This window comes from Acyrthosiphon pisum, chromosome A1 (genome assembly GCF_005508785.2).
Source record: "Acyrthosiphon pisum isolate AL4f chromosome A1, pea_aphid_22Mar2018_4r6ur, whole genome shotgun sequence".
NCBI lineage: Eukaryota > Metazoa > Arthropoda > Insecta > Hemiptera > Aphididae > Acyrthosiphon > Acyrthosiphon pisum.
The window spans coordinates 54,779,259-54,795,707 of record NC_042494.1 but is presented as its reverse complement, the minus strand read 5'-3'; the positions used below and the strand labels follow the sequence as shown (position 1 = coordinate 54,795,707).

The window sequence follows — 16,449 nt, the reverse complement described above, 5'->3', positions numbered from 1 at the left end:
AGAAACATTTCAATACGTTTTCATTAACCATTTTTATATTTACTTTCCGATCACATTAAACGATAAAATTTGAATAAAAAATTATACATATCAACGTCTGGAGGCAAAATAAACAACCAATCACGGGCGAAGCTGTGACGGGTCGGCTAGTATATGTATAAATGTATTACTACATGCAGTGGCGCCCAAATATATATTTCTCAGGTGTAGCAAGAAATAATTTTACCCACCCATCAATCCCTTCACAAACTCAAAATTATATTTTTTTATACATTTTATCATATTTTAATTGATAATATTAGTAAATATTAAGGTATCAACCAATATCATCTGCAGTAATTAATAATGAACATATTTAAAGTTAATTATTTTATGTTATTATATACACCCACCCCTTATTTTCAAGGTGTAGCGACCACTACACCTAGTAATATAGGATTGGGCGCCACTGACTACATGGACCAACGCTACAACTTTTGTCAAATAAAAAATATTTTTAATATGTCTTTTGTTGTATATTCAAAGCATATACGAATGTACATTGTCGTATAAGTAATGATGGACTTACAAATATACAATACTGTAAGTCTCTATTGGTTACCCACTACAATGTGCTTATATTATGCTTTGACATTGTTGTTGGATGTTTTTGAGCAACGCGCACGTGACATAATTTAATATATAATATAATATGTTTATACAATTATATCGTTATTACTTAGTAAGAGCATTTTTATTTCTTCAAAATCCAAAATGGCTTAGACGGTGACAAATGCAGATAAAAAAAAAACAAGACGTTTTGGATAGTAGATAAATTAAAAAAAAAAAAATCCTATACTGCAGGACCTTTGAATGATTTTGGTACTTGAAGAGAAGTGCAGACAACTACGATTGTAGACAAGAAAATACTACAACCGAAATCTGTTATTAATAAATTCAAACTGTTGATCCGAGCATTGTTCAAAAATTATATCATTTTTACTGTTGTTTTTCTTTTGTTTGAGACTGACATGCATTGAAAACTACAAAGTATTTAGCATCACCACCCAGCAGGCATACATTTTTTATAAGTTATAATTTGTATAATAATATAATACCATTCTAAAAATTAGACTTATTATATGATGTATTGATATTCTACTGCTATCCAGCAGTTAATATAATTCGTTTGAATTAACTTTCAAGGTTTTAAGTACTATAACCAAAACTTTTTTCTGATCCAAACTTAAAAATAAATAGGTACCTATACTCTTTCCAAAAAAAAAAACCTTATTCGTAAGATCGATACTAATTATTACTTAAAAAGAAAATATAGAAATATCATAATTATCATAATTATTACGATTAATAATATGGAACAATTCCATGCGTGTATAAATATTAAGACAATATTATGTAAATACTAAAGACTATAGAAATGTTGAAGGGGAGAGGGCTTAGTTTAATACTTTACAATAAACAACAATATTCATATTATGTTATAAAGTTATTACATTGCAAGTAATATTTGGGGGTAATATTAGCTCTGCCCCATTGCTAGGTTCATTCGCCCACCACCCTTAAACATTTATTAAGAACTGTGAGTTTATAACTCTGTTATAAATTATCTGAATGAAGAATAATACAAATAAATTTAAATAATTAACATTATTATAAATAAAATATAATACATACATAACTGTACCACCACATCAAATACAATATTTTCAATTAATTACTCTTTAAATTTGCACTCAATCCTTATTCCCCCTTATGATTTTTTCGATGTTGTTATTTATTCGTTATCTGCGCTCTTCATATGATACCTGAATCCTCTTTCTATCCATCTTAAAATGAACATGTTAAGAACTATTATATTTGCTGCCATGATAATTATTTGACGAAACTACTGTCAAAACTTTTTTGAACAAAATAAAGTTAGAAGTACAATTTTAACGAAATGTATCGGAATTCAACAAAATTGTATACAAACAACAACATATGAATTGGGAAGAAATAAACTTTATTAGTATATGAGATAGATCAATATAATATTTCAATTATATCAGTACTTGAATACCAAACAGTAATAATTCGTTATAAGTAATAACGAAAACTTTTATAATATTTTATTATCATTGTTTTACAATATGATATCTCAAAGTTTAATCAGATTTTAACTCTTCTGAATAGAAATTAAAAATTAAATATTGCCTGTACACGCATGGTGCATACTGTATTCAACAATGATTTTACATATAATTTGAAATTATTCGAAACACATCGCAGCGTGAAACTAGTTGCATACTTAACGATTATTTTATACTATTTGAGTCCCTACCTACATATTCAACAATTATCTTTACTAATTTTTGTCGGTATCATTTTTCGGCAACAAAATAAATTAATTTGTGGACGCTTGCAGAGATGAAAACTAATTTCTAAGAGTTGTTGTTTTCCGTTACATGTAGGAATAAATTTGAATTTAAATTTGAGTTGAAAAAAACTCACAATAGGTTATCATTGTTTTATTTATACCCACGTTGAAGTAATCATAAAAAAAGGTGGGGAAGTGGATGTCGCTCTGCTGACAGTAGGTTACAAGTGGGTCACTGTATAATGGATAGTATTAAATTTGAATTCAATGATATAGTATCACTGTATAAGAAAAACGATTCAGAGCGGAGATGGTTTGTCAGTCTAGGTATTAGACATACCTATCATAGGTATACTTATCTATAGTATTAAAAAAAAATTGACCTATAATAGGTATTAATAATAAATTCCAAATTAAACATATCACAATATCCATTAGGTAACGCGTTATACATCAACAACAAACCGTGGTACCATCATAGATATATAATAGTATACTTTAGAAATTTCAAGTACCCACAAATAATATTGTACAATCACAACAAAATAACTAAAAAAGGTGGGTAAGTGGATGTCGCTCTGCTGTACAGTAGGTTACAAGTGGGTCACTATATAATGGATAGTATTAAATTTGAATTCAATGATATAAAATCACTGTATAAGAAAAACGATTCTGAGCGGAGACGGTTTGTCAGTCTAGGTATTAGACATAACTATTATAGGTATACTTATCTATGGTATTAAAAAAAAGTTGACCTATAATAGGTATCAATAATAAATTCCAAATTAAACATATCACAATATCCATTAGGTAACGCGTTATACATCAACAACAAACCGTGGTACTATACTACTATCATAGATACATAATAGGTAGTATACTTTAGAAGTTTCAAGCACCCACAAATAATATTATACAATCACAACAAAATAACTAAAATAGTTATTCCAGGTTTTTTAATATGTAATTTCATCCAAATTTGAACTTAAAATGACTATAAAAATAAACTGTGCTTATGTATTTCTTAGAATTTTTGGTAATAGAATTAAATATTTACGTGAAATCTTGTTTTAAATTTTCAATCCTTAGATATAAAAGTTGAACATTTTATAAATTTTTAACTACAAAATAATTAAGAAAAGCTAAAAAAAGCAGCTCAAAAAGAGTCAAGTTATTTTCAAATTTTTATCGTGTATAGAAAATTCTAATATAAACATTCAGTGAAATTTTCAAGTATCTACAGTCATTCGTTTTTTAATTACAATAAAATAAGAAAATCGTTACGTAAGAAATTGAGTGAATATCAAATGTTGTAAAAATATGAATTTCAAACGCTCATAAAAATTTAATTTGAGTTTCTTATAGACATTTTTTTTTTTGATAAAGGTAGATTAACCTATAAGGAATCTTGTATTACATTTTAAAATCTTAGTTCTGAAAAGAAAAATTTTTACGAATTATTAACTCAAAATAATTTGCTAATTTTCGTGATTTTTGAACTTTAAATGCCAATAAAAAAAAACTGTGACTAAGGATTTTTAATATTTTTCAAATGTCATTGTAACAATATAGTAGGAGCCTTGTATTAAATTTTCAAGTATTTTTACTCAACAAATAAAGTTTAATTGACATTCATAGAAAAAAAAACTAATTAAATTGGAAACTGAAATTGTTCGTAAACAGCTCAAAACAAATCAAAATATTTTGAAAATTTTGTCATGTATAGGAAATGGAAATATAAACAACCAGTGAAAATTTCATGTATCTACAGTCATTCGTTTTAAAGTTACACCAAAAACCAAAATCGATTTTCTCGAAAACAGCTTTTGCGTAAAAATTCCCGTTTTTCCTTAATTTTTCTTTTGTTTTTTAAGGCGCTCCTATCAGAAAAGGTACTGTTGAAGAAAATTCAAGCACTTTTACTGGCCTAAAAGGTGATGACAGACACAAAAAAAAAATAAAAAAATAAAAAAAAAACACACATCATTGTAAAATCAATACATTCATCGTTCCACTCAGAATCTAAAACATACCATAATATAAGATAAAATATGTAAAATATACTGTTACGAATTAAATTTTATCGCATAGACGTGTTTTTCATAATCATATTTCTATAGAAAACAATAGAAGCTATATTATTCATTTTTACTAAAAAAAAAAGAAATGAATACAAGGATGTTATTTTTCTTAAGCAATAGTTCTCTTATATTTCACTAACTGCAAAAACAAATTAGTACATTATCATTTGTATCTCACTGGGAATTTGTAAACCCATCGTTTATTGTCTCAACAAAAATTTGTTTACTTATAGGTATATTTCTTAACAATAGTAAGTACCAGCTTTATATAGTATTGTCGTAATAACAATAAGTCATTCTTCATCTTAATTGGTAAATAACAAAAAACACGTGTATGAGTTGTGCAACTAAACTTCAAAGGTAGTTACTACTTTATAATAAATAATAATAATTTTGTATATTTCACCCAAACAAATAATAATTATTGTTGCTCAATGTATACTGTACATTCACGAGGTCACATTTTAAAGTAAGTACTTCTGATAATACGATGATGTTCATTAGTATTCTTGACTAATGGAATTATGTTAATAAATCAGAATCAGATCAAGGGTTTTTTAATTGCATATGATATCTGAATTAATTATTTTTATACGTATAACGTATGCTACGGCTAAACATATTATGTTCTGTGGAATAGTAATTATAGTTGGTAAATGTTGTTCATAATATTTTGTCTATATTATATTTAATTAGAGTTTACGTAAAATCGAAGTTTTCGGCCAAATAAATAGCGTAAAGAAGAGATTAGGTACCTACTTATATATGCACTAAAATAACTGAAAATTATGCAATTATATTATGGGGGAGTTCAGGAGACCCTATATAATGGTTGATAAGGCATAATCATACTATTCAAATTTGGGGACAAGAGCTCCGCAAGAACAATAAAGTAATTAAACTTGTTTGATTATGTAAAGGATTATCATCTGTTGTTGTAGGTATAGTGGAGATATTTTAATATAAAAATAATTATTTGTAGACCAATCCAGTGCGGTCTGCAGGTGTGGAGAACGTTGAATTTATTTACACCACGCGTTTAACGCAAAATGCAACCTGCACGTTGTTCCGATGATACGTTGATACAGTTATTTATTATCTGGAGTGTATTTTATAAGATTCAATTTGAGACTGCTGCACACACTTTATTAACACGAACACCTTGTTAGGTACCTTGAATGGGACGAAAATGAGACACGGGCTTGCCCCCCCCCCCCCCACGCCCACTATAATGCGGATTGCGGAGTGCAACAATTACTTATAAGTACGCTTCAACGACTTAATAGCCGGCAGAGCAATAAAAATTACTTTCACAACTTTGTTAGGGCATTTTAACCGTCTATATTTTCCAGCTTCTGTTCGCCGTGACGGTGGACATTTTAATGATCACCTATTCCTGTATATATGCTATAGTTGCTCACTGCAGGACCCGACGATTACTCGACACCTATACCCCAATTATTTTACAATACAAAATACAACGACGGCATGTGACGGCATGAAAATAGGAAAGATCTCCTAAAAATATCAGAGGAATCATTATAACGCGTTCGTAGTTCGTACGTCTTCCTGTGCTCACATAAACTTCATAGGTCCTCGAGCACGTCGCGTACCGAATTCGCCATATGGCGAACGCATACACATTATGTCTTCATCATCGTGCAATGATCACAACTGCAAACCCCTACTTCTATATACAATAATTAAAGAAAATCAGAATAAGTAATAAGTATTAAATATTAATAAAATGTTTTAGTATCCTTGTCTTGGGGTTTCTCGCATGTACCACAACAGAATCATTTAAAAAAATCTTCCCTCTGTGAGGAAGAATCGGTGAAAAATATAAACTGGACAGTCTGTAGTTGTGTTTGTCCAAGTGTTTGTAGTTTAGTACAGACGGGTTAGGTTTAAATCGGGATATTTAAATTGATTGGTCATACTTTCTCGTGCAAATGATATCTACCTATTTGGTATGAACTGGGTCCCTGAGATCAATTATTGATAATTGTATAATTATTGAGATAGAGAACAATAAACTTATACATGTAAATAACATGTAAATAATTAAAACGTTAATTGATTACACAAATTCAAAATAACTGTAAGCATTAATTTTAAAATAATTTTGTTTAAATGTTTTAATTTTCATATAATATATTGTAAGTATGCGATAATAATAATAATAAAAGTAATAAAAAATAATACTAAATATGGACAATACTAATCTTGTAATACCTATATAATATATGTCTCTAAAGGACAACATATTTTTTTTTTTTATTTATTCAATATGTTTTATTTTCCATTAGGATATAGACATTAGACGAGCTTAAAATTAGGGTGAGGTCACTTCTTGCCCGAAAAGGAATTGATTTATTTAGTATGCAGTATATACTCATGCACATTACATGTTGACGTTTTATCTACAGTGTCCAAAATACGAATAGAAAATTAAAAACTAATAAATACAATCAATAATTATGTATTTATGTGTAATATATTAGACTAGCAAGTCTAGTCATATAGATAGGTTTTTAAATTTTTAAGAACGGTAGTAATGATTCCAGAATAATATATTATATTATTTTCATCGTTCCTATTCTTGTATAGAACACACAAAAAATTATCTGATTAATATTTAAGTATCTTTTGATGTTAAAATATATTTCCTTTTATTTAAATATATTACATTATTGATAACTCATGTATAATAGGAACTAAACAAAATTTAATTTTTAATAATATACAAAGATTATATTGTATAAGTGCGATTTAAGTATAATTCTGACGAAAGTAATTTTAGGTTAAAGGGTTCGAGGTAAGATAAAAGAAGGAGGAATTGGTACTAACAAGCACCCACCTCTTAGATACTATTTTAAAGATACTTTCTCATTTATTTGTTTATTTACGAAAATTAAGTGTATCTACCTATTAACAAAATCCAAACGTTCATATTGTTGCTTTTTCCAAATCAGTCAATTATTAGGTCAATATTTATATAAATTTCCTTATGAAAATTGGAGAAATAATATGTCTGGGGGGGCTGAGCCCTTAGACCCTCCCTTCACTGGTTCAGTAGTATAAATTATAAAATACTATAATATTGTCATTTGTCCGTATAACAGAGGATGTTAAAATAAATACATTACTAGTACTGTAACCGGTTACCAAAAATCATGTAATATGATTTATATAGGTGTGTATAATTATGTACCTATAGCCAACCTCCTTTTTTAATTCCTAGATCCATCCCTGGACCAACTTGTATATAATTAATACACATCACAAATCATTTGTTAATGCAAAAAAAAATCCCCTTGTAAACTTAATTTAACTATGATTTTTTTCCTCTTTATATATTATGATATAGGTACAAGATCGTAAATATTTTCTTTTGAAATGGATTTGTTTTTACTTTTGAGCAAATGTCATTAAATTAAAGTACTGATTAAATATTAACAAATTATAAAGCTAATTTATTAATTTATAAAACAATTAACGAAAAAAGCAATTAGATAAAAATCAACAAAACAATATCAGAAAAAAATCTACTCCAAGATACTAGATATAAAATAATAAAATGTATTGACCACATTACTAAACTTTTTACTTTGATTAAAAGAAGTCTCGGTAGTTGGATTTAATACAATAGCGAAGTTAAAGTTAATAAAACGTAAGTTGTAAGTTTTCACAAGCAATATTAATTAGGTTTTAAAATGTATTATTTATTCTTTATTAATATATAATATTGTATTGTCAGGTGGCACTGGTGAGATCGGAGAGCAGTTCCTATTTCGCATGTACATGTTATTCATATAATTAGCAAACACATTTACTTATTAAACTATATTGTATAGATTGTAAATATATTTCTTAAAAAAAAAAAAAAATAGTATAATATATTTATAATAATATACTATTAAACCCTTTAATATACGACAATGTGAGTCATTATTTAGTTGATAATTTAAGTGAATAAATTACTAAACATTTTTTTTTAAATAAAAATTGTAGTAAATAAAATGTGTAGTTCACATTAAATACATTAAAAAGAAATAATTTGTTTAGACTTTTTCGTTTGAAAACAATTTAAAAAAATAATATGCAAGCCTTGACCTTACATTTTTTCAGTACAACTTACACAGCATAATGTAATGTATTTTTTTAATTGCTAATTGAATCAATTTGTAATTATAAACACAATGTAATATTGTAATTTATTATATGTAATATAAATATATTAGTTACGAATAAGACCTAGGTACTGCTAATGCATGTGTTAGTTAATATTGATAATTATACAACATCAGTTAACCGTGCGGAGAATTTTAATTTTAGTGGAATACTAAACAATACAAAGTGTATATTAAATTGTTCGTCCCTCAGTTTTTTAATAAAACAATTTGTTTCAATTAAATAAATCATGTTTATGCATAGACGTGCGCATGGGGTAGTCAGCGTAGGCAGTTAACTACCCCGTTAGTTATTTTTCTAAGGCATATTTCGATATCATAAACAATAGACAGTTCAATATTTTGATCGGAAAAAAAACATGGAAACCATGGATCTTATATGTATAAAAAATAAAAACAATATAATATAGTAGTCTAGGAGCTACTGACGGTTTGACCTCACCTATTTTAGCTTCATCAAAATTTGTATCACTATATAATAGAATCGGGTCTGCTGAATATGATAGAAAAATCAGTTGATCCGTAGACCAGCTCGGGGGCTGATGCAAATTCAGATCCTGACATTCAAAAAACAATTATAAATGTTATAAACAATTCAATTTTATAAACTTAAAATATTGTTTTTTATGTGTTAGAATCTGAATTTTTATCAGTCAATTTTTTATAACATAATTTAATTATTTCAAATCATTTGGTGTTAGTGGCTGATGCACTAAAGTCAGTTGATTTTTTTCCTGATTTTGGAGACCCCCCCCTGAGCTGGTCTATAAATCATCCAATTTTTCTATCGTATTTAACAGGCTGAATTCTATTAGCTATACAAATTTCAAGGAAGCTGAAATAGGTGCGGTCAAATCTTCAGTAGCTCCCTGTCTTAAGGTACTGTTGTGGTATATCTATATATATATTGGTAATTTAGTTTTTTGTTTTCATATCGTAAAATGTAAATTATCTTATTGAATTAATTATTTTATACATGGTCTTTGATTATCAATTAATTTTACGTAAATTATAATATTTTAATAACAATTATTTATTTATGTGCATATATATATAATTTTTTTTTAAGATAATATAATTTAAGAATTACTCAAGCTGACTTTACTAATGACAAGGGGTTGGAATAGGAAAACTGTTGTTGAGATAAAACTTGTGTATAAATCATAAATAAATAATTAAACATGTGACTACAGTCTGCCAACAATGTCTGCACTCGCCTATTATATTACGATCATGCATTAAACATTTTTATACCTTAGCGTGCTTGTGGTTTTATAGTGAAATTATGTTGACATTTTTCAAACTATAACATGGAAACGGAAAATATAAAAGGCATAAATTTCATTAAAAAACAAAATGAAAATGAAAATGAAAATAAAAAAACTCCGACTAGAATTTTTCGAAGTTTAACGAATAAAATTTAATATTTATTTGGATTTTGTTAATAGCACCAAATCCGGAGGTCCGGGGAGAGCCGAGCGAATTTTATCGTCTCGACCGGCAATCAAATAATAAAAAATAAAAACCATACATCCAGTGGCTTTTGTTTCTTTTTTTTTTTTTTTGACAAAACGTCGTATTCCGTGTCTCGTTAAGTTATTAAAAAAGCTTTAAGACCCTCCCGTTATGAGAAAGCATACGAGTTATGTCACATAAGTGCCACTAAAGTTCGGGTACATTTATGTATTATTATATTTCGTTATCTGAGAACCATAAAGTCGACGCGAAGACGTATTTTTATCTGTCAGCCGACGCGGCCAGCGCATGTGCAGCGTGCGGGGCGAATTTTATAGAAATCAAATTGCGTTTCGTCAATGGAGATAGTTTTATTTATTTTTTATCACGAAAACCGCAAGACTGTTTTCCGCGTTTTCGTACCGCACTAAAAATAAACTAAGGTTTTATGATTTCAAACGCATAACTATGACGATTTTCGGTTGTCATTCGCTGTAACGGCTGTAATAGGCATTAATTCGGTGGTTGTAAGTCACGTCACAACACGTGATATTAACATTAAAGTGCGATATCACCAAACGTAATAAAAAAAAAAAAAATAGGTACACTTCATCCATATCGCTATTTTAATGCAAATGTAGAGGGCGCTTCATAATTATTTTTAATACGCTACTTTTTTTATTTTTTATTTAGAAATATAGTATCTTTAGTCCACAGTCCACACTCCCCAATTGGAAAAAGAAATCTCAAGAAAAAACCATAATGTATATGCCTAACGTACCTAATATATTTTCATATTTTACCAGTCGTGCGTAGGTTCTGCATGTTATGTCCGCGATGTCATTTCGGCATTTCGTTATGGCTTATGATGCAAAACCGTTTTTTAGATTATTTGAAGTTAGTCTTATTTATTTTTGTTCAGTATAAAATAGAAACATCTTATCAATTAGAAACTGTAGACGCTTGAGAAAAAAAGTAGCATTGCAATAGTATAGCTAAATGTAAGACTGTTACAATGGACGATATTTTAATACCTATAGGTATATATAAACGTTTATTACGAAATCAATAACTACACACTATTTATATCGCTCTTTGCGTTGCTACAAATGTCGTAGATAGTTACTTCCAATCAATGACTATAATAACGTTGATATGTTTGATTCTTAAATCCTATCATTTGTGATACATAAGCGACGTACACCACGATTCACCTAGCAAGCTCAACCCCCCCCCCCCTCCCATTTAATCCTTTAATAATGAAAAAAAACTTGGATATTTGTATCACCACAGAATAATCTTAACCTATAAATGGTATATTAATTAAGTATTTGAAAATATGGTTAAGTATATGAATGATGTACATACTAAAAAGCTTCAAAAATCATAAATTGAATAAATTTATTTTAAAGAACGAACAATAAATTATTATGGTGAGCTGCCTCGTTGAATCTTGGTGTATGTTTTGAGTTTGTGACTTTACAATATAATTTAATTAAATTATAATTAGTTACAATTTACAGCAACAAATTGCACGTATAATTATATTTCGATAACGTTGAGATTTAGGCACGATAAACAAATATACTTTATTCTTATATTCACTGGCTTCAAATAATTTATCATTTATTTTTCTACAACCTTGTTGCACGACAATACTTCCTACTACCTACTCTATAATATTATAATATGTAGAATAAATTCGTTTCAAAAGTTAGGACGGACGACAAAGACAATTCTTGTCTCAATACTTACTATACAATAATAAAAATATATAGGTTACATTTGTGTAGTTAATTTGTTATATGACTTAAAATGTAATATGTATCCCATTTAGCGTGTGAGGCAATTATTTATAGGTTAAATAATTAACAGAACGGATAGGTACGGATTATGACGTTTCTCTCTCGCGTTTGTCTAATAAAACGTAGGTAGTTCAATAATGATGTGTGCGTATGAGCGGAAGTCTAGGATGTACATTGTACTCACACCTTTCCACCGTATACAAGGCGATTCGTTCAGCGCAAAACATCGCCGCCATCGTTTCTATCAACTTTCGACATTTTGATAGAGAAAAAATATTATTTTATATAATATGACACTATACAGATCGACTATAAAAGATATGACTTTTTGCTAATTTTCATCGTGCCTAGTGATTATTTTCGATTCCACGTTTCCACGTGTAATAGGTATGCATTTTGCGCAACTCGCTGATGTTAACTTAACATATCAACTACTGAATACATCGGATTAAATTTAAAAATATACCCTATGAACATTTAACATAATATTATATGTTTTCATGAAAAAAATACTTAAATGCATCATAAATATAAATATTGAAAACTCTAAAAAAGAGTCAACACGATAAAGAATTTGTATGAAGACATAATGTTATATAGTGTGTATTACCTACTTTAAATTACGTAAATGCTATCGACCAAGATAGCAATATGCTCTGTTTTAAATGAATCACCATGCACGTATTTATATGAAATTATACTCATCGACCACCGGTAAATCGCCCATCATTTTGCCTTCCAGTGGGGATTATTACTGCGATACAATCGTAATTAAATCATTGTTATTATATATTTTATTGAAATTGTTCGTGTTGGCGGCGGCGCGTATAGTGCAGCTCCGCACCGCTGATTTGCTGTTCTCACACACTTTGCTCACCGACCGAAACGAGCAATATGTATATATTATTCCATTACAGGTAGGCGGAATTACAGCTCTCCATGAGACACATTGTTTTGTGAATTTTTTTTTGTTTTTATTTTTGACATTATTTTACGCCTCATCGTGTTTTAATGAAACGGCACCGAACTATTCCGATATACAGTCATCTAAACGCGACGGATTCGACGGCGAAACGATCGCGTTATTTTTATTCAACTCTTTTCGATTTTCTGGTTTGACGATTTGGCGCCCGCGTTGGGTTAGTTGATATACTTATTTCTGGTCTCTTCATACCTCGGATGCTATTTAATTGTCCACAAAAACTCCGGTGGGGATACGGAAACGATATTTTAATTGATAAGGTGTCTCTTGTTCTAAACGTCCCGCGACTTTCCCCACGCTTCGTGCGAAACCAAAGTCTAGACACGTATATCGACGGCAAACGTCGTATAAGGGCTATAAAACTAAATCGTTTTGTTGAAAACCCCGAACAGAGACTGTGTTACGATCATTTCGCTAATTATGCCAATCACCGGTACACCGTATCTCGGCACGTATACGTCTAATATATGGTTTTGCTTAAATCAGTATTAAAATAAATTGATCGTGAGTCGAAAAGTATAAAATCTGAACTACGAGTATAATTTCTATACGCTTAAAGAATAGACGCATACAAATAATTGATCGAAACTTTTACATCGAACACCAATCTAGACTTACTTCGACCTTTAGAGTTGTTACACCTATATATATATATATATAAAGAGTGTTAATTTTTCTTTTAATAGATTGACTCGACGAACATTATGGACGCTCAACAAATACGGTCCATAGAACGTATTATATAATAGACGTATATATGGTTAATGTTCAATCGGTTCTAAATTTCAATCGGTGGCCATACGATGAGACGTTTTTCGGGAACCGCGGTGGACGGTGATGTGTTAAAAGTTATGTGTAGTCGATGACGCGGTGAAACAATGTACTCGGTACGACATAAATACATAATGAGATTGTACTTAGTGAAGTGAAAATGAGATTATACTGCGGGTCTTCAACAAATTGTGCGCCTATACCTACATAAATTCAAAAATTAGGTCGCTGCAGCGCCACACTGGCAAACATTATTGTAACGATAAACCTAGTTGGGTATTTATCACAATTCAAGCTATATACACATCTTGCATATATATATATATATTTATATAACATAAGCCGCATATAAGGTCCATGCATAATATATTACGTGTATCATGCATAAATGTCCAGTGTAATATATACTTATATTTAGTATTTCTCTCTCCATCTCGGTCGTTCACTCGTACCCCTTTGGGGTGGGGTGCCGAGTAAAGGACTTACAGACATTTACCGAGGAAAACGGGCAAAGGTCGTACACCCTACGTGCGTGTAAGCGCGCGCGCGCACGCACGTCACCGCTGCAAGCACACCGTATATACATATAATATGTAGGTATATATATACACACGACGTGCACCACTGAGTCCGTTGCCGGCTGGCTAATCGTCGGCCGAATCCTTCGAGACGTCGGCAGGAGGAGAGTGGTGGTGAATTCGAAACGAGGGCCCTACACATTCATATTATATATATACACACCGTGTGTGTACCGTCGTTTGCAGTGTGTGTGTGTGTTTGTGTGTGTCGGCTCGTACGTATATATATGTTTGTGTGTGTGTGTGTGTGTATGTATGTATAATTATTGATTATTGCCTACGATTTCGCGAAAAAGGGTGCTTTTCGGGTCGCTTTTGGGAGTGGAAGACGCGCTTGTGACAGAGGGGAGGCGCATCGGCGGGGTGGTGCGATCCGGACCGCGCGCGGTGGAGAGCGGTGGACTGCGCTTGCACGCGACCGCCCGCCCGCCCTTCGGCTGGTGCCGGGGAGGGTAGCATTATTTTTACCGCAATGAAAGTCGGTTGTATTAAAATCCCACGGCGGCGGCGGCGGTACACGCTAGTGATGGGCGGGGGAGAGATATATCGGCAGGGAGACGATATCGGATGCTGCGGCGTGGGGACCGTTGCTGTTGGTAACCGTTCGGACGCAATCATGTGTAAAGCTCGCGCATTTACAATCCGCGCCCGTGTGTATATATATATATATTATATACGATGTGGTAGTAGTGGTAGTGGTGGTGGTGGTGGTGGTGGTGGTGGTCGTATACATTATTTTGCGTCCGGGACGAAATCTCGGGATGGAAAACGGTCCTTTATCCTTTCCTTATATTCTTTCTATTTTCTCCCCACCTAACGCCCTCCCGCCCATACTTTCTTTTTCCTTTTTTCGTTTTTAGTTTTTTTTCCACTTTCCACCCCGCCCAGGAATAAAGAGGAGTTTCCTTTTTATCGGACGGCAATATAACCTCCACTACCCACTACCACAGCACCCGACAGCCAATGTATATACACACGTTTTCTTTTGCGCCGAAGACGGGATTGCTTTTCGATTGGCCCACCATAGCCGACTTTTTTTTATTTTTAAGTTTTTGCAACGTGGCTCTCCTCCCACACGACCACATACGACACCTAACTGACTAACCCCATCGCCGCATAATATTATATCATCGTATTATTATACACGCGATTCTCTTCCATTCGTATGCGACTGTATTATGGTATTTGTGTGAATATTATTATTATTGTTATACGGCCCGAATTATTATACGTTCTAAAACGGTTGCAAACGTGTACCAAAAAACATGGATTCTGTTTTCTGTCGCGTTTTGTTCTACCAATACAGTATACATTATAATATTTAATATGGTATGTTAATTTTATATCGAACTTAATAAAATAACTAATCAACAAAATTACAAAACATACTGTTATACAAATATACAGTCAAATTTTACTCCGCTATTATAGGTGCCCGTGATAACTATTTACAACTATTTACTAACTGAATTTTAAAGTTATATCAACATGACGACATCGTTTTCGCTTTGATTGTATGATGTGTAGGCGTGTAGCTGCTGTTTTATACCTGAAAAAACTAATCAGCAGTATATTTTAAAATAGCGATAACAACAGTAAGTAGTATTGTACAACTATACCCTGTTCAAGTATATACTCATAACTTAACTTATGTTTTAAGACGATGTAGGTACGTTTTTGTTTAGAACAGGTGCGTCTTCGTAGCTGAACTTCAAATCATAGTAATATAGGAAACAAAGGGTTCTGAATAATGTACAAAAGAGCTGAAAAAAATGACTCAAATTATTAAGTGTTAATGGTCCAAAAAAATCATTTGTTGAACAAATGACTATAAAGTCAGTTCAACCAATCACCATCTTAATATATGTTGATCATAGTGTGATGTGTGAATATCCAAAAAATCTTAATGTGATTTCTAATGTATTACGTTTCCGATAAACCTGTGAAAAATAAATATAATTGTATAGGTTAAATTTTGTCCACAATAATATAATTTTCTAATACTTTTATAATAATAAGAAATGAAAGATTATTTAAAAAAAATCGTTAAGTATATTTATGGAGATTTAGAATAAAACCGTTTACAAAATGCACATATACAAAGAGTCAACAAATTGAAACGAATCATACAAGGCTACGTGCCTATTAATAATTAGTTCCATACAATTAGTTAGCCCAAATAATAAATGCGAGGAATACAATATAATGAAGTTACATAACAAATAATA

General features: G+C 30.7%; 1 long non-coding RNA gene across 2 annotated transcripts in view; it reads right to left on the bottom strand.

Moving 5' to 3' along the window:
• Positions 1 to 9,617: 9,617 nt before the first annotated feature.
• LOC107883077 overlaps positions 9,618 to 16,449 on the bottom strand; it is an 82,126-nt gene continuing 75,294 nt past the window's right edge. For both annotated transcript variants that reach the window (XR_003839033.1, XR_003839032.1), the window contains one exon: positions 9,618 to 16,161. This is a non-coding gene — a long non-coding RNA (uncharacterized LOC107883077). The remainder of the gene's footprint in view (positions 16,162 to 16,449) is intronic.